The 23014-nt window shown below is 40.2% G+C and overlaps 1 pseudogene; it reads right to left on the bottom strand.

Annotated features, from left to right (window-relative positions):
• LOC130038116 (DNA-directed RNA polymerase II subunit RPB9-like) overlaps nucleotides 1–9047 on the bottom strand; it is a 152661-nt pseudogene extending 143614 nt beyond the window's left edge.
• Between the last annotated feature and the right edge of the window lie 13967 nt (nucleotides 9048–23014).

Below are 23014 nucleotides of genomic sequence, written 5' to 3'. Positions count from 1 at the left end.
CTGAAGGGGCTACTGTAAAACAAGACAAGAAACCTCTACAGAGAGATGGCACAAAACCCCACAACAAATATCTCGCTCGATGTCAGTGGACTATATTCACCAATTAAGATTCACAGAGGGGCAAAATGGATTAAAAGACTAAATACAACATCCTGCTGTCTACAGGAAACACATCTGAACATGTCAGAGAAAACACAGACTCAAAGTCAAAGGATGAACACTAACCTTCAAGCAAACAACTCCCTCAAAATAGCAGTGGCGACCATACCAGTATCCTATAATGGAGATTTCAGCCTGAAAATGATTAGAATGAACAGCTACAGCCATTTTTAAATAATCCATGGATATGTACATCAGGAAGAAGTCACACACCTAAACCTATACACACCCAATGAGGGGCCAGAAAAATACCTAAGACAACTGCTAATACACTTAAAGGAGGACATTGGTAGCAGCACAATAGTAGTCAGAGACTTCAGCAACGCCTGTTCATCTCTTGATAGATCAAAAAGACTAAAATTAAGCAAGGAAGTACCAGCTATGAAGGAAGAAATTGAAGAGCGGGTTCTAATAGGTATATACAGTACTTTTCATCTCCCAAACCGAATGCACATTTTTTTTCCAGTGCACATGAAACATTTTTCAAGATACACTGTACGCTGGGCCACAAAAAATAACTCAATAGAATCTGGAAGAATTAAATTGTTTCAACTGTCTTTCCAGACTACGATGCCCTGAAGATAGAAGTTAATCACACACAGAAATGGAGAAGCAAATCAAACACCTGGAAATTAAACAACTCAATATTGAACAACATGAGAGGAAATCAAGGAATAAATCATAAGATTCCTGGAAACAAATGAGAGAATGAAGACATGAGCTATGAGAACCCATGTGACACAGCTAAAGCAGTATTAAGGGGAAATTTTATAGCTCTGCAAGCGTTTCTCAGGAAGAAATAATGGACCCACATAAATAACTTGACTTCACAGCTTATGATCTTAGAAAATGACCAACAAAAGGAGCCCAAACTAGCAGGAGGAAAGAAATAATAAATCTTAGAGCAGAAGTCAAGGAGCTGATTACCCAAAAACAATCCAAAAGATCAATGAAACCAAGAGCTGGTTCTTTGAAAAAAATTAACAAGTTTTATAAAAACTAGTAAGACTCACAGAAGTTCAAAAGACCATCAGAGATTATTTTTAAAGTCTGTATGCCACAAAACACGCAAACCTGGAAAAAATGGATAAATTCCTGGATTCTTATAAGCTCCCATGGCTGAACCAAGAATATTTGAAATTCCTGAATAGACCTATCACTACCAAGGAAATTGAAACAATAATCAAAAGTCTCCTCAAAACAAAAGCCCAGGCACAGATGAATTCACTAGTGAATTTTTTCAAACTTTTAAAAAGGACCTAATTCCTCTCCTTTTCAAGCCTTTACAGGAAATTGAAGCAACAGAAACACTGCCAAACAATTTCAATGAGGCACATATCACTCTGACACCAACAGGAGATAGAGACAGGAGAAAAAAAGAAAATTACAGGCCGGTATCCCTGATGAAAATGGATGCAAAGATTCTAAACGAAATATTAGCAAATAGAATCCAACGACTGATCAAGGCCAGCCACACGTGCTAGGTGAAAAGGAAGCTCAGATAGAGAAGAGAGCACCAAATAAAGGGGGTTGTGAGGATCCTCCCAGGGTGGGAGAAGCATGCTAAAAGTAGTCTATAGACCAAACATGATTGCCACTCAATGCCTCTCTTGCAAAACACAGTACCCAAAAGAAGAGAGAGAGAACAAGGGGGAATTACCTGTCACAGAGACAGGGTGGGATGGGGGAGATGGGGGGTGGTGGGGATGCTGGGACCCATGGTGGTGGATGATGGGCACTGGTGGAGGGATGGGTACTTGATCATTGTATAACTGAAACCCAAGCACAAAATTTGTAAGTCTATAACTGTACCTCATGGTGTTTCACTAATAAAAAAAGGAAAAAAAATAGACATCATCTCTAATACCATTTAAAAGGAAATCATGAAAGAAAGAATAGCTTTGGTATTTGCAAAATTCCATTTTGTGACCTGGGTGGTGGTTACACTCCTTTCACTGAGTTAAATTATATGCTACATTATATCTTTGTCCTGTGTACTTCTGCATATAGGCTTCATAGTAAAAAGAGCAAAGGCTAGGTATCCGTTGGTTTAGAAATACTATAGAGTAAGATATAATCCATGAAAGAATTACTTAAAAAATAAAGTTTTAGTAAGTCAAAAAAAAGATCATGCACCATGATAAAATGGGATTCATCCCAGGGATGAAAGGATGGTTTAACATTCACAGCTCAATCAACATAATTAATCATATTAATAAAAGAAAATATAACAACTATGTGATCTCATCAATAGATGAAGAGAAAGAATTTGACAAGATACAGGACTTGTTTATGAGGAAATCTCTGAACAAAATGGGAATTGAAGAAACTTCTCTCAATATAGTCAAAGCCAACTAGCACACGGCCATGGCATGCATTATTATAAATGGGGAAAAAATAAAAGCCTTCCCTCTAATATCAGGGACAAGACTAGAATGACCAATCTCACCACTTCTATTCAATATAGTACTGGAAGTACTTGATACAGCAGTTAGGGAAGAAAAATATACTAAGGGCATGCAGATAGGAAGGGAAGAAATCAAGCTCTCATTATTTGTAGAAGACATGATACTATACTAAGAAGACCCTAAAGCTTCTATCAAGAAGCTTCTGAAAACAATAGACTTGTATGGTAAATCCGCAGGCTACAAAATAAAGACCAAAAATTCCATGGCTTTACTATACAAAAATGAGAGAGAAGAAAGTGATATGAAAAAGCAACACTGTTCACAATCATTCCACAGAAAATCAAGTATCTCGGAATCAGCTTAACTAAGGAGGTAAAGGAGCTGTACAAAAGAAACTTCAAAATGCTACTTGGAGAAATAAAAGAGGACATGAGGAAATGGAAACACATCCACTGCTCATGGATTGGGAGAATTAACATTGTCAAAACTGCTACTCCTCAAAGCCTTATTCAATGTGATTCCTATAAGGATACCCATGATATTTTTTTCAAAGAAGTTGATCAAATACTCCTGTAATTCATATGGAACAATAAGCCCAATGAGTAGCTATACCAATTCTTGTGGAATATAAAGAAGGGAGGCATCACTTTCCTCAATTTCAAAGTGTAATACGAAGTTGGAATAATTAAAACACCATAGTATTGGAATAAAGACAGATCCACGGACCAATAATATAGGTTTGATTATCTTGACACAACCCTAAAATATCACTTGATCACTTGAATTCCCATCAGTCGTCGATTTGTTCGAGAGGGCGCCAGTAACGTCTCCATTTGTCCCTGTCACGTGCTAGTGTAGCCCAATGGCTTCTGTTCGCTCTAGGAACATGAAGAGCCTCAAACCGATTGTTTAGGGTCTTGACTAAGAAGTCTGACCATCTGGTAGGTGGGCAGCCACGCGGTCTTTTGATGTCCCATGGAATCCAGTCTGTAATGGCTCTAGTCCAGTGGTCATCTCCAAATCTCATTACGTGTCCACACCACTTGATTTTTGATGACTTGGCAAAATTCACCCTCAAATATATAATCATTTAATCTTTGATAAAGGAGCAATAAGTATGTAGTGGAGAAAGGAAAGCTTCTGGTTCTGGCAAAACTGAACTGCAACGTGCAAAAAATGGGCTCAGACCTCTACCTAACACCAAGCATGAAAGTCAGATCAAAATGCATTAAAGACCTCAACATCAGACCAGAGTCCATAAGGAACATTTAAGAAAAGGTTGGTAAAACCCTCCAGGATATTGAAGCTAAAGTATCATCAAAGATAAAATGCCACTGACCAAGCAAATGTAAGGAAAGATAAACAAATGGGTCTACATTAAACTAAGAAGCTTCTGCATCTCAAAAGAAACAGTTATGAATTTAGAATGAAAGCCTATGGAATGGTACAGGTTATTCACCCAATACCCTTCTGTTAATGTGTTAATATCAAAGATATACAAGGCACTGGTTGAACTTTACAAGAAAAAAAATGAAATCCCATAGGAAAATGAGCCTATGTAATAAACAAAAAGTGTCAGAAAAAGAAATACAAATGGCCAAAAAGCACATGAAAAAAATGCCTTTCATCAGGGAGATGCAGATCAAAACAACAATGAGATATCATCTCACACTACAGAAACTGGAACACATCCAACAAACAAAAGCAGCCAGTGTTGGCGTGCATGTTGGGAGAAAGGGACTCTCCTTCATTGTTGGTAGTAATGCTGATCCAGCCTATTTGGAAAACAACATGGACTTTTCTCAGAAAATTAGAAATTGAGCTCCATTTGACCCAGGAATACTACTTCTGGTAATATACCCTGGGGCCCCTAAAACTCAAAGCAGAAACAGCATTGCACTACTATGTTCATTGCAGCACTATTCACCATATCCAGAAACTGGAAACAGCCTGAGTGCCCAAAAACTGACGAGTGGATAAAGAAACTATGGCAAATCTATGCAATGGAATACTATGCAGCTGTTAGGAAAATGAAGCCGTGAAATTTACCTATAAATGGATGGAAATGGAGAGTATCATGCTGAGTGAAATGTCACAGAAGGAAAGGAATAGGTTCAGAATGATTACATTAATTTGTGATATATATATATATATATATATATATATATATATATAGTACCCTGAAAAATTAAATGAATGTAAATAAAAAGTCACAGGGCCGCGAATGCGGCTGCTCGCTCCTGGGAGCTTGGTGTGATAATCTCTGGATCCTGGTCGTTGTTGGGGTTACACGGCAGTTGGTGGGTGTAAATGTCTAGCTACTGGCAAGTACAGTCCCAAACCGTGCAGGCCTGGAGATCTCAGCTCCGGGTCCCACACACCTGGGTTCCTCTGCCAGTTCTTTTATGCATGAGGCTCATACAAGTGTGTGGAGAGTGGTCCCAGCATGACCTTGGCTGGGCCCCGGACATCTTCAGCTGTTGGGACCTGGCGAGGACAGTCAGGCACAGGGTAGGAGACTCTGCCTTGTTCTCTCCCGGGAGCTTGGTGTGATAATCGCTGGACTAGAGCCATTACTGACTGGATTCCATGGGACGTCAGAAGATCGCATGGACACCCACCTACAAGATGGTCAGAGGTCAGACTTTTTCGTCAAGATCCTGAATGATCGGTTTGAGGCTCTGCATGTTCCTAGAACAAACAGATGCCATTGGGCTACGCTAGCACGCAACAGGGATGAATGGAGACGTTACTGGCACCCACTCGAGTAAATCGATGAATAACAGGGGATCAAGTGATCAAGTGATATATATATATATATATATATATATTACATATATATATGAAGACTAATATCTACGGCCAAGGAAAACAGGGGTTAGGAGAGTACTGATCAATTGTTGGAAATAACCACAATTATTTCGGTTTTTGAGGAATGACCAGCATGACACTAATAGCTGGGAACGATCACGCTGGACAAGATTTGAGGGTTAAAAATAGGCAAAGGGTTATTTTTGAATATCTTACATTATCAATATTGTAAAGCACAGTCCCCCCCCCCAAAAAAAAAAGAGAAAGAGGGGCTGGAGCAATAGCATAGCGGGTAGGGCCTTTGCATTGCATGTAACCGACCCAGGCCCAATTCCCAGTATCACATATGGTCCCCTGAGAACCGCCAGGAGTAATTCCTTAGTGCAGAGCCTTGAGTAATTCTTGTGCATCACTGGTTGTGACCCAAAAAGAAAAAAAAAAGAAAGAGAGAGAGCGAAAGAGAGATATACATTGAAGAATAGCACTTTCCATTGGAGCAGGCATGCGTTGGGGGGTGGGGTTGATGGGAGGGAACCTAGGGATATTAGTTCTGGAAATTGCATTGGTGTTAGAATAATGTATGACTCAAGTCCAATAATGAACATCTCTGTAAGATTATCTCAAAGTGATTCAATAAAATGTTTTGAAAAGGTCACACTGGAATGATATTACAGAAGGTTGGCTCTATCCCTGTTACCACATAGTCTGCTAGTAGTGATCTTTGATTGCAGAGCCAGAAATAAGTCTTATTACCACCGTTTGTGGCCCCCAAATTAAAAGACAAATAAATTCAATATCAAAATCTGGAAAATAATATTACAAGCAAGTAATTCCCTTCACATAGGCCAAAGTCATCATACTTATCTAAGACAACGGAGGCCTCATATTTTAAAAGATTGTAATATAGAGGTAATTACTTGTCATCCTGTTGTTCATTGATTTGTTCGAACGGCACCACTGACATCTGCATTCATCCTGTTGCTTGCTAACGTAGCCCAATGGCATATGCTCACTCCGGGAAGCCAAGAGCATCAAACCATTCATTCAGGGTCTTAACGAAGAAGTCTGACCGTCTCGTAGGTGGTCAACCAGGTGTTCTTTTGATGTCCTACGGAATCCAGTGGGTAACAGTTCTAGTCCAGCGGTCATCTCCAAATCTCATTACATGTCCGGCCCATCTGATTTTCTACACCTTGGTAAACGAGGCAACATCCCTGATCTTTTGTCATCCACGGAGGTCGGAACTCCGGATTCCTTCTCTCACTTGGGTGAAGAGTGATATTCCAAGCATAGCTCTTTTGATTCCTCTTTGGATGACCAGAATAGCGTTCTTATCCTGTTTTTATAGGACCCCAGTCTCTGAGGTGTATGTTAATGCAGGAAGAATGGTGGAGTTGAAAAGATGTGCCCAGAGCTGGAGGTTTTTCGTCTTCTTAACAACTTCTTCAATGCTCTTGAAGGCGTTCCATGCAACTCTCTTCCTCCTGCACAGCTCAGGTGCCAGGTCATTCGTCATGTTGATTTCTCAACCTAGGTATATATAACTGCTGCATTAGGAGATGTTTGTTCCATTGAGAGCAAATGGAACTTCAGGAACTAATCCTTTTCTCATGAACATTATCTTGGTGCAATTCAACTGCAATCCGACCTTTCCACATTCAAGGTCGAAGTCGGCCAGCATTCTTGCTGCTTGGCTGTTTGGTGTTATTAGAATGATGGAATCAGCGAAGCAGAGGTGTTATGGTTGCCGACTATCTATCTTCACTCCCATTTCTTCCCATTCCAGTCATTGCATGACATTCTTGAGGGTGACACTAAAGCGTTTCGGTGAAATGGTATCACCCTCCTGAACCCCTCTCTATATCAATGATCACTTGTAGAATGGTGAGATCCTGGTGGAGAATCTGTAATACAGCTACTAGAGGATACTTATGTACTGAGTTTGAACACCCTCTTTGGCTAGGGCTTCGATAACTGCTTCCATCTCAACAGAGTCAAAGTCCTTCTTTAAATCAATGAACATTAGACAGAGTGGCATCTTGAACTCTGGTGAAACCTCAATGAGCTTGGTCACTGTGTGGCTATGGTTGATCATGCTGAATCCTTTTTGGAACCCAGAATGCTCACATGGTTGTCCTTCATCTAGTGTTCTGTCTATTCTATTCAGGATGACTCTAAACAATGGACAACAGGCATCTCAGGCAATAGTTGTCGATGTCATGGATGTTTCCCTTGTACAACAGAACGGTCTTGCTGGTTTTCCACTGGGATGGACCATGCATTCAGACAGGTAGCATGTGAAGAGCCGAACAAGTTTATTGACAATTACTGGTGGCAGATTCTTCAGGTGTTCAGGTCTGATCTTATCTGGACCGGGTGCTGTTTGCTTCTTTACTGATGAAATGGAGTGTCTGATTTCGAAAAGGAGAACATTAGGAACGACATATCCATCCTGTGGAATTTGGTCTGTGGGCAGGCGGATGTGGCTACAAAGAGATCCGAGTAGAAGTCATCGATAATCTTCTCCACTGCCCTTCTGGAAGATGTGATAGATCCATCAGTGTGTTGGAGGACAGTCATCTTGGTTTTATAGTGGGCAAAGAACAGGCAGGCATTGTGAATACTTTTCCCAGCTTCTGCCTCATCGGCATCGACCAACACTGCTGTTCTTCTCTCTTTGAGGACTTCCTTTATTGCTTCTCTGGACTATTTTGTGAGCTCCTATGTTAGCTTGTGATTGCCTGAGGCTCATACCAAATCACGTTGGTGAATGAGCTTGAGAGTTTACAAAGATAGGCATCTGTTTGTGGCTTTCCCACCCTCAGCATTCCTTTCACAGTCATGGAAGTGCTAAACCAGTCTATTGTATTCCTTGTTGATGTTGTCAATGGAGGCATCTTACCATATTGCCACAATAATGCCAAAGTGCTCCCAGTTGGTGGTTGTTTTGGGAGTTCTCTACTTAAACTTACAGCCCTTTATCCCAGCTCTGTGAAGTAGAATTTCTTGTGAAGGAGATGGTGGTCTGATCCCATTTGGAATTTTGGAACAACAGTGACATCAGTCAGGCAAAACCGTGGATTGAATATGATGTGGTCAATTTCATTGTGGAACTGTCTACTGGGAGACTCCCATGTCCAACGTTTAGATTTGTACTTCTGAAACTGTGGATTACCATAGATTGTCTTGGTCAACATAATGAACTCAGACAGTCTCTCACCCTCTTCATTCCATTCTAGGACATGGGTCCCAATATGGAGTTTTTTTGGGCAATCTTCTCAGTCCTATCTTGGCATTAAAGTCACCAACAATGATCTTGTAGAAGGCGTGGTCTTCTTTATAGAATTTCTTCAGTTCCATGTAGAACTTCTCAATTTCTTCTTCAACATAGTTGAATGTTAGTGGGTAGATGACGAATATAGAAACTACCAGCAATGAGGCACATATATTCAAGAGTAAGCATTCAATTTGGGTTGTTAGGAATTTCACTGAATCACTGCTCATGACCAAGTTCATGTTGATGAAGACACTGTCACAACCGATGCCTCTGTTGTTGCATCTTTTGAGGTACAGTTCTTCTCCAGTGTCGAAAATGGCATGATGTGATCTATACCTTCTCATCTCAGCCAGACCAATCGTGTCATACTTGAACTTCTGCGCTTGCACCATCAGGTCCTCGATGGATGATTTCGAACCCAGCGTATGTGCATTGAATATACAGACAGTCATTTTAGTCTTCGTTTTGGCTGCCTTGTTCGGCCCAGAGATTTTATCAGCCTCTCCTTGCTAGTTTTTCTTAATGCTGACATTTTGGGGGCACTTTCAGGGTCAGGGGAATGAGGTCCAAAATTGTCACTGATTTTGGCATATTGAATATGCCATGGATAGTTTACCAGGCTCTTCCATGTGGACGGGATACTCTCGGTAGCTTGTCTGGCTCTCCAAGACGTATGGAGACTTTTAGGGTGGCTTATAATTGCCCTTGCAGGTGCTTCGACTCTACCGAATGCAAGCTTTTAGTCGACTGGCATGTTGTAGTGATCTGCAGCACCTGTTGGTTCACTTTTCATAGGTTGGCACCATTGCCACCACCGCCCCCCTACCCCGCCATGATGAGGGGGTGAACCATATGACTCACACCATATTTAAACTCCATCAAATAGGGTTTTGTAAATATGAAAAATTGTGTAGGAAGTGTCTTATGATGTGTTGCATGGCTACTTTGCGGTTGCGTGTTCCAGAAAGCAGCCTGGAGTATGGCGGCAGTTGGGTGGTGGAGGTTGGCAAATTGAGGATATTATCTGGCATCAGCAGGAAGTGGCTTATGGATGTGACTCCTGAGTCACCAGAGATTGGGGGAAGCAGGCAGTGGATCTCTGCTCCCAGTTCCTGTTGAGCCCAGAGTGCAAGGTCACAAGATCCGCATTACCTGGGTTCCATGAGACTTTGCTCATGCGTGAGGCTTGACCCAAGCATCCAGAAAGTGGCCTGGAGTGTGGTGGCAGTTGCGTGGTGGAGGTTGGCCGATGAGGAGATTATCTATATAATCTATAGATATGCTTGTTTATTAATGATCAACTGATATGTAACTCATAAATAACTCACACTCCTAAGATTTATGCAGCTAATTATGGACAAGAAAAATGTGTATACACCTGCTAACTAGCTTAAAGAAGATCCTTATGGCAACATAATAAAGTTGGAGATGTTAACTCAATTTATCTTCTCTAAATAGATGGACTAGGATGAAATTCAAAAGAATTCAGAAACTAGCTTTGAAGGAAGAAACGGAACATACGAATTTAGTTAGAAAATATAAGCTTCTTCATCCCAAAAAATAATTTACACATTCTTATCCAGTATACATGAGATGTTCTCCAAGACATATCACATTATGGGTAGATAAAACTATTCCCATTAAATCAAGAACATAGAAATCATATCATGTCAGACCATGATGTGAAAAAATGGAAGCTAATCAAAAGCAGAAATGGGGAAAGAGAAAATCCAGCATTTGAAAATTTAAAGATAATTGACAAATATATAGTGGGCAAAAAAAAATAAATTCAAAGGTTTTTTGGAAAAAAGAAATGTAACACTAGTTACCAGAACATATATAATGGAGTGTAAGTGATATTAAGAGAGAATATCATAATTATGCAAAATTTCATTAGAAAGAAAAATACCAAATTATAAAATAACAGCACAGATTAGGCAGCTAGTAAAAGACTACAAACGTAAATCAAAACACATAAAAGTTATAAATGACAAAAGTTAGAAATCAATGAAATAAAAACTGAAAAAATGTAATAAAGTTAATGAAATACTGGTTCTTTGAAAACACAAACACTAGACAAACCATTAGTTAGGCTAACAAAGACAGAATTAAAACTTTACTAGTCAATATTATAAACAAAAGTGGAAATATCCGTACAGATGCCATAGAAATTACAAGGCTCAGGGAGAAGTAAAAGGGGGAGGACAAGGAGAAGGAGAAGAGGAAGGTGAATGAGGAGAAGGAGGAGAATGTTAAGTAGACGGAGAAAGAGGAGGAGGGAAAAGAGGAGATAGAGGAGAAGGAGAAAGAGGATGAAAATAAAGGAGAAGGAGGAGCAGGAATGAGGAGGAGTAAGAGGGATGGGGAGGATGAGAAGAAGCAGAAGAAGAAGCAGAAGAAGAAGAAGAAGAAGAAGAAGAAGAAGAAGAAGAAGAAGAAGAAGAAGAAGAAGAAGAAGGAGGAGGAGGAGGAGGAGGAGGAGGAGGAGGAGGAGGAGGAGGAAGAGGAGGAGGAGGAGCAGAAGAGTGACCACCCTATAGGAAGACTGGGGAGGGATCCACAGGGAAAATGGAGACTTTTGGAAGGGGGAATGTTCACTGGTAAAGGGGACAGGTGATGGAACATTGTATGACTGAAACCCATTGTATGACTGAAACCCAAAACATTGTATGACTGAAACACGGTTACAGCTTTGTAACCGTGTATTTCACTGTTGTTCAATTAAAAAGCAGCAGAAAACAGAAAACAGTTCCATGCAATAGTTGGTGTATTCAGCAGTAGCGAGTAAAACTTCCAGTTGACTACTTGAGTAATGTCAAGTACATTACTCTGTAATGTCAAGTTAGTCAAGTGTAGGTGAATACATCAACATGACCTTCTGATGGCTTACATGTTATCAGGTCCAATGGTATTCTGGTCACCTAGCATCTCTTCTCTATAACAGCCCTTTCCTTTCTTCTTTTTAATAGAACAATGATATAATTTATAGCTATAATCATTTATACATTTAGTCATTGCATTTTATACATTTAATCATAGATGTCATCATATGCATTAAAAATTAATGAGATCTCATGCCAAAACCTAACTGTATATCTTAAAATACTAGAAGAAGTACAAATTAAACCCAAAACTGCCAGAATTCAAGAAATATATTAAAGGCTATTGTAGAGATAATTGTTGAACTGAAAATTAAGAAACTCAAGAAAACCAAAAGTTGTGTCATAGATAAAATCGATAAATTTGTCAAGCTTAAGTTAAATGACCATTTATGTGTGGCCTATTGTTTAGAACCTATAGAAAGCATGTCTGAAAAATTAAAAAAAAACTTTAAAGAGAACTTTTTCTTTTCTTTATTTAACTTTTTATTAGTGAGTCACCGTGGGGTACAGTTACAAACTTACAAACGTTCGCGCTTGCGTTTCAGTCATACAATGATCAAGCACCAATTCCTCTACCAGTGCCCATTCTCCACCACCAATGATCACAGTATCCCTCCCACCACCCCTACCCAAACCCACCTCTGAGGCAGGGCATTCCATTTTAAAGTGAACTTTTTCTTTTTCTTTGTTTCCTTTTTTGGCTTTTTGGGTCACACCCAGTGATGCACAGGGGTTACTCCTGGTTCACGCATTCAGGTATTACTCCGGCGGTGCTTGGGTGACCATATGAGATGCTGGGAATCGAACCAGCATTGGCCGCAAGCAAGGCAAACGCCCTACCCTCTGTGCTATCACTCCAGCCCAAAGAGAAATTTTCCTTAAAAAACTTTTCCTTAAAAAAACTTTACAGAAGATATATTTTAATAATGATTTTTTTCAATGAAAATAATAGGTATTCCAGGGGATAAAAAGGATATCTGAGCTTCTTGTATATTATGCAGTTTCATTAGAAATATATTAATAAACGTATTTATAATTTTATTTTACAGAGATAATCTTCAATTGCTCTACACCAAAGCAACAATAATTAATAGATGACACACAATGTATTTTGTGAGTAGTCCTTTATTTTGATGAATATTAAAGCCTACACTTATAATAATTGACAACTATTTTTATTTATTTATTTTTATTTTTATTAGTGAGACACCATGAAATACAGTTGTAGACTTACAAATTTTTGTGCTTGGGTTTCATTTATACAATGATCAAATACCCATCCCTCCACTAGTGCGCATTTCCCACCAGCACGGGTCCCAGTATCCCTCCCAGCCCCCATCCTCTGCATCACACCCTGCCTCTGTGGCAGGGCATTTCCTTTTGTTCTCTCTCTCCTATTGGGTGTTGTGGTTTGCAAAAGAGACAATGGTTGACAATCATGTTTGGTCTATAGTCTACTTTCAGCATGCTTCTCCCATCCTGGGAGGATCCTCCCAACACCCTTTATATGGTGCTCCCCTCTCTACCTGAGCTCCCTTTCCCCCTAGCATGTGTGGCTGGTCTCCAAGCCATCGAGCAAAATTCCTGGTACTAATCTTGGCAAGCTACCGAGAGTATCTCGCCCGCACGGCAGAGCCTGGCAAGCTCCCCGTGATGTATTCGATATGCCAGACACAGTAACAACAAAGTCTCCAATGGAGACGTTACTGGGCCCGCTCGAGCAAATCGACGATCAACGGGAGGGCCTTTACTTTACTTTACTTAATCTTGGCCATTCTTTGGTGTTAGTCTCCTATTTTGTTACTTTATGTTTCCCAGATGAATTCAATCTTTCCATGTCTAACCCTTTCTTTCTGAGTCATTTTGCTTAACATGATATTTTCCATATAGTATCACTTGTATGTAAATTTCATGACTTCATCTTTTCTAACAGCTATATAGTACTCCATTGTGTAAATGTACCAAAGTTTCTTTAACCAGTCATCTGTTCTCAGGAACTCAGGTATTTTTCCAGATTCTGGCTATTGTAAAGAGTGTTGCAATGAACAAACAAGTGCATATGTCACTTCGACTATACTTCTTTGCCTCTTTGGGATATATTCCCAGGAGTGATATAGCTGGGTCAAATGGGAGCTCAATTTCTAATTTTTGGAGAATCGTCCATACTGTTTTCCAGGAGGGCTGAACCAGTCGGCATTCCCACCAGCAGTGAAAGAGGGTCCCTTTCTCGCCACATCCTCTCCAGCACCGGTTGCTTTTGTTCTTGTGGATGTGGGCCAATCTCTGTGGTGTGCAAAGAAATCTCATTGTGGTTTTGATATGCATCTCCCTGATGACTAATGATCGGGAGCATTTTCTCATGTGCCTTTTAGCCATTCGGATTTCTTCTTAGTGAAACTTTCTATTAATTTTATCACCCCATTTTTTGATGGGGTTGGATGTTTTCTTCTTGTGGAGTTCAACCAGTAATTTGTATATCCTTGAAATCAACCCCTCGTCGGATGTGTATTCAGCGAATATCCTTTCCCATTCTGTAGACTGTCTTTGTATTTTGCTCACTGTTTCTTTGGAGGTGCAGAAGCTTCTTAGTTTAAGATAGTCCCATTTGTCTATATCTGTTTTCACTTGCTTGCTCAACGGTTTGACATTTCTGAAGATACCATTAGCTTCAATGTCATGGAGGGTTTTGCCAACGTTTTCCTCAATATACCTTATGGATTCCGGTCTGATGTTGAGGTCTTTAATTCATTTTGATCTTACTTTTGTATTTGGTGTTAGGCCGAGTTTTGAGCCCACTTTTTTGCATGTAGCCATCCAGTTTTGCCAGCACAATTTTTTAAAGAGGCTTTCTTTGCTCCACTTCACTTTTCTTGCCCCCCACCCTTATCGAAGATTAGATGGTCGTATGTTTGGGAGGATATGTCAGTATATTCAACCCTGTTCCATTGGTCTGCAGCTCTGCCTTTGTTCAAGTGCCATGCTGTTTTAATTATTACTGCTTTGTGGTATAGTTTGAAGTCAGGGAGGCTGATTCCTCCCATTTTCTTTTTCCAAAGAATTGCCTTAGCTATTAGTGGGGGCTTATTGTTCCATATAAATTTCTTGAGTGTTTATTCCATTTCTTTGAAGAATGTGATGGGTATCTTAATAGGGATCACGTTGAATTTGTACAGTGCTTTGGGAAGTATTGCCATTTTGACACTGTTAAATATCCCGATCCATGAACAGGGGACATTTTTTCCATTTCCTAATGTTCTCTTTTATTTCCTGAAGTAGCGTTTTGTAGTTTTCTTTGTACAGGTCCTTTACTTCCTTAGTTAAGCTGATTCCTAGGTACTTGATTTTCTGGGGCACAATTATGAATGGAATTGTTTTCTTCATGTCACTTTCTTCTCTTTCACTATTTGTATATAGGAAAGCCATGGACTTCTGGGTGTTGATTTTATATCCTGCAAATTTACTATACAAGTCTATTGTTTCTAGAAGTTTCTTGGTAGAGATTTTAGGGTTCTCTCAGTATAGTATCATATCATCTGCAAATAGTGAGAGCTTGATTTCTTCCTTTCCTACCTGGATGTTCTTAATATTTTGTCTTGCATAATCGTTATTGCATGTACTTCCAGTAATATATTGAACAGCAGTGGAGATAGTGTACATACTTGTTTTTTCCCTGATGTTAGAGGGAGGGCTCTCAGTTTTTCCCCATTGAGGATGATGCTTGATGTAGGTTTGTGGTAGATGGTTTTAACTATATTGATCAAGGTCCCCTCTATCCCCATTTTGGCGAGGGTTTTCATCATAAACGAGTGCTGGATCTTGTCAAATGCTTTCTCTGCATCTTGATATGCTCATATGATTTTTGTGTTTTCTTTTGTTGATATGATGGATTATGTTGATTGATTCCAGAGTGTTAAACCAGCCTTGTATCCCTGGGATGAATCCTACTTGGTCATGGTGTATGATCTTTCTGATGAGTCGTTGAACTCTATTTGCTAGTATTTTGTTGAGAATCTTCGCATCCATGTTCATCAGGGATATCGTCCTGTAATTTTCTTTTCTTGTCGTGTCTTTATTTCCTTTTGGTATTAGAGAGATAAGGGCTTCATAGAAACTGTTTGGGAGAGTTTCCGTTTTTTTCAATTTCCTGGAAAAGCTTCAGAAGGACTGGCAATAGGTCCTCCTTAAATGTTAGGAAAAAATTGCTAGTGAATCCATCTGGACCTGGGCTTTTATTTTTGGGAAGACTTTTGATTATAGTTTCTATTTCCTTGATGTTAATAGGTCTATTCAGATACTCCAGGTCCTCTTGATTCAGCTTTGGGAGATTATAGGAGTCCAGGAATTTATCCATTTCTTCTAGGTTCCCTTGTTTCGTGGCATACAGACTTTCAAAGTAGTCTCTGATGATCTTTTGGATTTCTTTAGTTTCTGTTGTGATATCACCCGTCTCATTTCTGATTCGGTTTATTAGGGTTCTCACTCTCTGTTTCTTTGTGAATGTTGTTAGTGGTTTATCTATCTTGTTTATTTTCTCGAAGAACTAGCTCTTGGTTTCATTGATCTTTCGGATTGTATCTTTCGTTTCTATGTCATTGATTTCTGCTTTAAGTTTTATAATCTCTTTCCTTTTGCCCGATTTAGGCTCTGTCTGTTGATCCTTTTCTTATGTCTTGAGCTGTGATGTCAAGTTGTTTTTGTGCATCCTTTCTACAGGCCTAAGATATGCTTCCAGAGCTATAAATTTTCGCCTTAATACAGCTTTCACTGCATCCCATACTTTCTGGTAGCTCGTGTCTTTATTCTCATTTGTTTCCAGGTATCTTTTGATTTCGTCCTTTACTTCGTTCCTGACCCACTCATTGAGCTGTTTAATTTCTAGGTAATTGATTTGGTTCTCCGTGTCTGTGTGTGATTCACTTCTATCCTCAGTGCATCGTGGTCTGAAAAGATGGTTGATACTATTTCTATCTTCCTGATTCTGTTTAGGTATGTTTTGTGGCCTCGCACATGGTCTATTTTGGAAAATGTTCCATGTGCACTGGAGAAGAACGTGTATTCTTTATTTTGGGGGTGTAAAGACCTGTATATGTCTATAAGCTCTCTCCCTTCTCTTTCTTCCTTCAAATCCAATTTTCCTTGCTGAGTTTTGTTCTTGTTGATCTATCCAGAGGTGATAAGGCGATGTTGAAGTCTCCAACTGCTATTGTGTTGCTAGCAATGTCCTCCTTAAAATCTGTTAGCAGTTGTTTTAAATATTTAGCCATTCCCTCATTAGGTGTGTATACATTTAAGAGTGTGATTTCTTCCTGTTTTACATATCCCTTGATGAATAGAAAATGAATAGATGATTCCTCTCTTGATGAATAGAAAATGAATAAAAGGTTTCCTCTGATAGATCTGCTGTGAATCTATGGGGTGCTCCTTTTTATGTGATTTCCTTCTTTGACCTTGCTTCTTGCAGTATTGTGTCTCTATCAGCAGCATATGTCATTCTAACTATATGTCTTGGAGTGTTTTTGTTCGGTTCTCTTTTTGCTGCCCCCCTTCAGGTTCCTTGAATCTGAATGGCTGCATTTTTGAGCTCTGGGTATTTTTCAGCGATGATTTGTTTAACTATGGCTTTTTCATTCGGATTTTTCCCTGAGCTTCTGGTAGTCCAATGATTCTAATGTTGTTTCTCTTGGAATCGTCTCCTAGGACTCTGATTCTCTGTAGAGCTATTTTGAGTTCCCTTGCCACTGTTTGTTGTTGCCTGTTAGATTAGTGCAGCTGATCTTCCAGCTCACTGATTCTTTCCTCAGCTGTGGTCATTCTATTAATCATGGCACAGTCTGAATTTTTTATTTCATCTATGGAATCTTTGATTCGTGACATTTCTGTGCGTAGCTTTTCGATTTCTGCTCTCATTTCTTCCTGTATTTTCTTGATTGTGCGATCCATTGTTTCTTTCATGTCCTCTTTCAATTTACTGGATATGTGTGTGATTGTTTCATTGTGTTGATTGAATATCTTCATCACTTCATATCTGAATTCTTTGTCAGAGAAGTCCCTTAGGTGAGCAGCAGCTACAGAGGCTTCTGGACTCTTTTCATCGCCCTCCCATTATGTTGGGGATCTACGTTGTTTTTGCATGTTGGTGTGTAGGTGTGGGGGACTAGATTTCTTGGTATGAGTAACCTATTTGCAGCCAAAAATTAGGCCACGCCCACTTTACAGAAGCCACGTCCACTTCTAAAGCGGCCACATCCCCATGGGTTCCTTGTGTGTGGGGAGGGAGTAAAGACTGGGTGGGGGAGAAGACCAGCTCAGCTTGGGGGACAAAAATGAAGAGGCAGAGAGGCTCAGAGCTGCTTTGTCTCCCAATGTCCGAGAAGATGCCTGGGGGACTTGCAGGGTGAAATCCAAGTCCCGTGTTCGAGAAGCGGCGAATAAACTGACCTGGGTGGGAGAAGTGACCAGCTAAGCTTGGAGTGACAACTATTTTATATTACTAATTGTAATGGTGGTGGCCACCACTATGCTAAGACCACTCTCCGCACACATGAAGGTACTGGCAGAGGGACAAAGCCACGCGGTTTCCGGGGCCGAGATCTCCAAGCCTACTCGAATTGGAGTTGAGCATCCTCCACCCAGATCCTCCAAATTCCAGTAGGCGGGGGTCACACCCACCACCTGGCCCCCTGGCGCCGTGTAATCCCATCAACGGCCAAGACTCAGAGACTATAAAATCCAGCTCCCGGAACCACGCGGCCGCATTCGCGGCCACGCGACATCTTATCAGAACATCTTTTTATGATATCTTATTATCTCATTCCTACTCTGGACAAACTTGCAGGCTATCGAATATAGCCTGCCCACAGTGCAGAGTCTGGCAAACTCCCCGTGGAGCACCAAATATGCCAAATACCAGTAACAATGATGGGTCTCATTCTCCTAAAGAGCCTTGAATTTAATCTCAGGGCTAGGATGAAAGAGACGTTACTGGGGCCTGCTCGAGGCAATCGACGAATAACAGGATGATGAATGAAAATGAATTGTAATGATTTGTGATGAACGTTACCAAGATAATAACTGCTTGAATTGAAAGTATTAGTATTTGGCTTCATTATAAACCATGCATTAAAGAACTCAGAAGTAGTTTTATTTCATATCATCTTCTCAACACTAGCCTAATTATGGTATTACAGAATAAATTTGATTAAACACTGTTTATCACTATCTGTGACTAGCAAAGAAGTTTCTATACCAGAACTACCTTAACTCCATCCTTGACTATGAACACTCTGCTTATTTATTTCCTTTGTAAAATTGTACAGTTACTGAACTTCTTGAACAAAGACTGATTGTAACAAAGGATGTGGAATTCTACTGATAGAGGGGGAGTTTTCCACTGGTGAAGCGCTTGGTAAATTTAGTCACTTGGTACATTTATCTCACCCATTTGGTAGAATATGGCAGTAGATAAAAGGAGGCTGCCAGTGTCACATTCTCTGTCTCTCTCTCCTTGTACCAGCAGCTTTCTCTCTCTTCCATCATCTCTCTGACTATTTCTCCAGAAATTCTTTCTCTGTGCCAACTCACCAGCCAATTGCAGGATTAGGTAGAGCTGAGCACCTTTAAATTTGACCTCATACAGGCAATTCTCATAGGCCCATACAGAGTCACAATACAGGCAAGGCTCCGATTACCAGAAAAATTCAGTTTCAGTTAGGGCTTCAATGCCCAGGCACTGACAAATAATAAACACAAGAGTCTCACCCATGTGTATGTGGCGATGGCCCAAGACTCAAAAAGCCAGGACAGGAAGATAGGAACAATTTGGTTATAATTGGTTGACCCAGTGACAGATGCAGAGTCCAGGAATCTTGCCCACATACATGTAGCCATGGCCAGTGACTAAGGAAAATGTATACAAGAGCAAAGCATTGCCGGGACCTGCTCATCATTTTAGGGAGTCAGGTAGACTGCATGTACAAGACAGGAAGGTTGTTTGTGGGATGGGGCATTGTCAGGGACAGGACAGTTGATCCCATACTTAGGTAAATGAGAGGCCTGAACATTTGGAGAGGAACTCAGACCCATGTACTTTAACTGCATAATAAACTCTAACTTTTTTTTGCTGACTTTAAAATGTGTATTCTTTAAAAAAATTAGTTGCTTTTTATACAGCTATGCAAAGTGATACTGAAAAGTTGTGATACAGTTAGTGTGAGAAACTTTGCTTATAGATATATGACATATGCATGTGGGGCAATAAACAAATTAATATTTTAAAATTGGTTAAAGAATTATTCATCAGCTCCTGAACATAATGAAGAATATGTAAGAAACAGCTACTGGACAGCAAATTACCTAAAATAAAGTTATTCATTTTCCTCCTTCACGAAGTGAATCTGAAAAAAAGTCACAAAAACAAGATATGGGCTGCTACAAATTTATACCATAAACAAAAGTTAAAATGTTAGAAAGAAAAAACTAAAAGAGTAAAGAAGTTGTACTGCTTTTATGAGGGTGAGTCAGCACTTTGAAATGTTATTTTTGAAACTTGCATAAAAAAGACTTAAGCACAGCTTTTCTACTATGACATTCAGACAATATATTAATTCAGAACGTTCTGAAGGAGAGGAACAATGCTCACTGCAAAAAAAAAAAAAATTCCAAAAAAGAAACCAAAGATTGGTTTATTAAACAAGGGAAACTGCTTAATCCCAGTCCAATGTAGTAGAAACCAGACAAAGTGGTTAAAGCATTATTAGATTTTCCATTTAGGAAGAAGATATGCTCTAACGCTGTTAGTAAAAATATCCTTCATGGAAAGTGGTTAAAAAGAATCATAAGAAATATATCTCAAAGTTGTTCTTTGTGGGCTGTTACTGAATCTAATCGAAATCCTAGGCCTCCTCTCCTGACATCACCTGTTGAGCATAAAGGAATATACCTCGAGGAGGACTGGAAATTTGACTTGACTTTACACAAATGTCTAAAAGCTCAGTGTAAAAATATTTATTGTTTTTTATTGACAGCTTCAGTAGGTGGGTAGACGCATTCCCCATCTACAATGAAAAAGCTAGAGGATTGTCTAAACTGTTTCTTAAGGAAACAATTCCTAGATTTTGTTTACACAGGTCACTACAAAGTGACAATGGTGTCTGTCTCTTTCACTTCTAAAGTTCACCGAGATTTGGGGGTATGGTGCCGCCAGCAGGTCAATCTGTACCTGTGAGGCGAGTGCGTCAGCAGGCTGATGGCACTGTCAGGCCTTCAGATACCCCAAAATTGCTGCTGTGCCTTTGGCCAGACCCCAAAAACTTGGAGCAAAGTTTACCAAGAAAGTAAACGGCCAAAAGTTAGGTATGTGGGAGACACACCAACAAACCACCTCCGGCTCAGCTATATAATTGGAGGCATGGCCTCTCTGCTTCCTGATCGAACTACTTAAGAGCCATGATCACAGAGACTCAGAATTGAATCTCAGAACCCAAAAGCTTTTGGCAGAAATGCATCCTATTCCTGCAGTAGGTTACTGGGACTGGGCCACTCCAGGTGGAGATAGGTTTCGTGCCATGGCCTTTTCCCCTTGGCGGCCTGGTGACCATCATCCTCCAGAGGCCACAAGACAGTCAGGTTTGGGCCTGCAGTGATGAGACACGCGGAGCTTCACCAGATGTGGGTGGAACCAGCCCTTTCCTCACCATCCCAGCGAGACCTCGAGTCGCCACCTACAAACAGCCTCTCTGGCTCCTGATCAAGCTGATTAATGACCACGATCCCAGAGACTCAAAAACAAATCTCGAAACCCAGCAGCTTTTGGCAGAAATGCATCTGGACTGCATACACGGCCATGGCTCCAGAGGCAAAAGGACTTAGTTGAGAGCCCGGCAGCTTGTGGCAGAGAAGTGAATGTACCATGCGTTAAACTATGGTGCCATGCCTCCCCTGGAGGGAAAGGGTGTTGCCTCTTCCGCCTTTCTCCCCCCTGGCAGCAAGGTGGCCACCGCACCAGAGCTTATTGGAAAGCCAGGTATGAGCCAGTAGTGACAGGGCAACTGCAGTCTCATGGGAAGGGGGGCGGTACCAGCTCGTCCTTCATGCCCTACTGAGGTCACAAATTGCCCCCCACAAGCGGCTCTCCAGCATGATCATGGCTCCAGAGACAAAAGGACTTAATCCAGAGCCCGGCAGCTTGTGGCAGAAAAGTGAATGGACCATGCATTAAACTATAGTGCCATGCCTCCCCGGGAGGGAAAGGGTGTTGGTTCCTTTCTTCCTTTTCCCCCCGCCCCTGGCAGCAAGATGGCCACTGCCTCAGAGTTTATAGGAAAGCCAGGTATGAGCTGGCAGTGACAGGGAAACTGCAGTCTCATGGGAAGGGGGTCGGTACCGGCTCGTCCTTTACGCACTACCAAGGTCCTGAGTTGCCCCCCACAAGCAGGTCTTCCGCATAGCCATAACACCAGACGCACAGAAATCAATCTCTAAATTATCTTTGCAGAAAACCAAAATTGCGTGGCTGCAATAGCGGCCACGCAACATTATATGATTCTCATAACCAGCTATAGAAAACAAAGTATTTCATAATGCCTTTTCAGCAGTTCTGATTGTTGGGGGGGAAATTCTAAACAATAATGGCACATCTTTTGTTGAAATGATGAATGTAATCAATGTAGAGAAGAGTTAAGTACAAATCATCTGCCTCACAGGCATTGGGTGGGGTGCGAGGGGGTTATATTGGAGTTAATAAATAAAACTGTGGAAAAAAAAGAAAGGTGGAGTTCATGCCCAATTCAATCAGCTAATCAGTGGCTGAATAAATAGCAGTATTCCTACATATTAAAAAAAGTTCCCCAAGATTTAGCATCTGATTTCAAAATTATCAACTCCATAAACCTGACACCATCAATTACAAAAAGAGAGGATGTCCTTTCTTCTTATGAATATATAATATAAACATATTTATTTGACTTTTGTGAATAACTAAAATAAACATGGGCTCATATATAGCTCTTTACTATCCTGCTCTTTGTGCTTAGTTATTGGATTACTGAATAATATGGTAAAATTACCTTGAAAAGCTTTTGAAATTTAAGATAATTTTATGTGGCTGAAAAAAAATTGCCACCAGCAGAATATAAGAGTTTTATTTTAATCCATATTACCAGCAGAATATAAGAGTTTTATTTTAATCCATATTCTTGACATATTACCCTGAGTTTTTTGATATCCATTTAATAGGTGTACAATAATGGGTCATTCTAATTTTGATAAGAATTCTCTGGGTGGTTGTGAAATAGAACATATTGATACTGAGCTTATTTTTATTGAATATAAACCTGCTGCAACATTTATTTTGACAAGTGTTTATTTTGTTTTTCTGTCCACTTGAAAAATTAGACTTGAGATCCATAAATTAATCACATATTTTTATATTTATCTCTTATCCAATAGATTTGTGGGGGACAAAACAATAGTACAGAGGG

Source organism: Sorex fumeus, unplaced genomic scaffold, assembly GCF_029834395.1.
Source record: "Sorex fumeus unplaced genomic scaffold, SorFum_2.1 ptg000073l, whole genome shotgun sequence".
NCBI classification, from domain to species: domain Eukaryota; kingdom Metazoa; phylum Chordata; class Mammalia; order Eulipotyphla; family Soricidae; genus Sorex; species Sorex fumeus.
The sequence above is the reverse complement of the archived record's forward strand: the minus strand, read 5'-3'. Positions and strand labels throughout refer to the sequence as shown.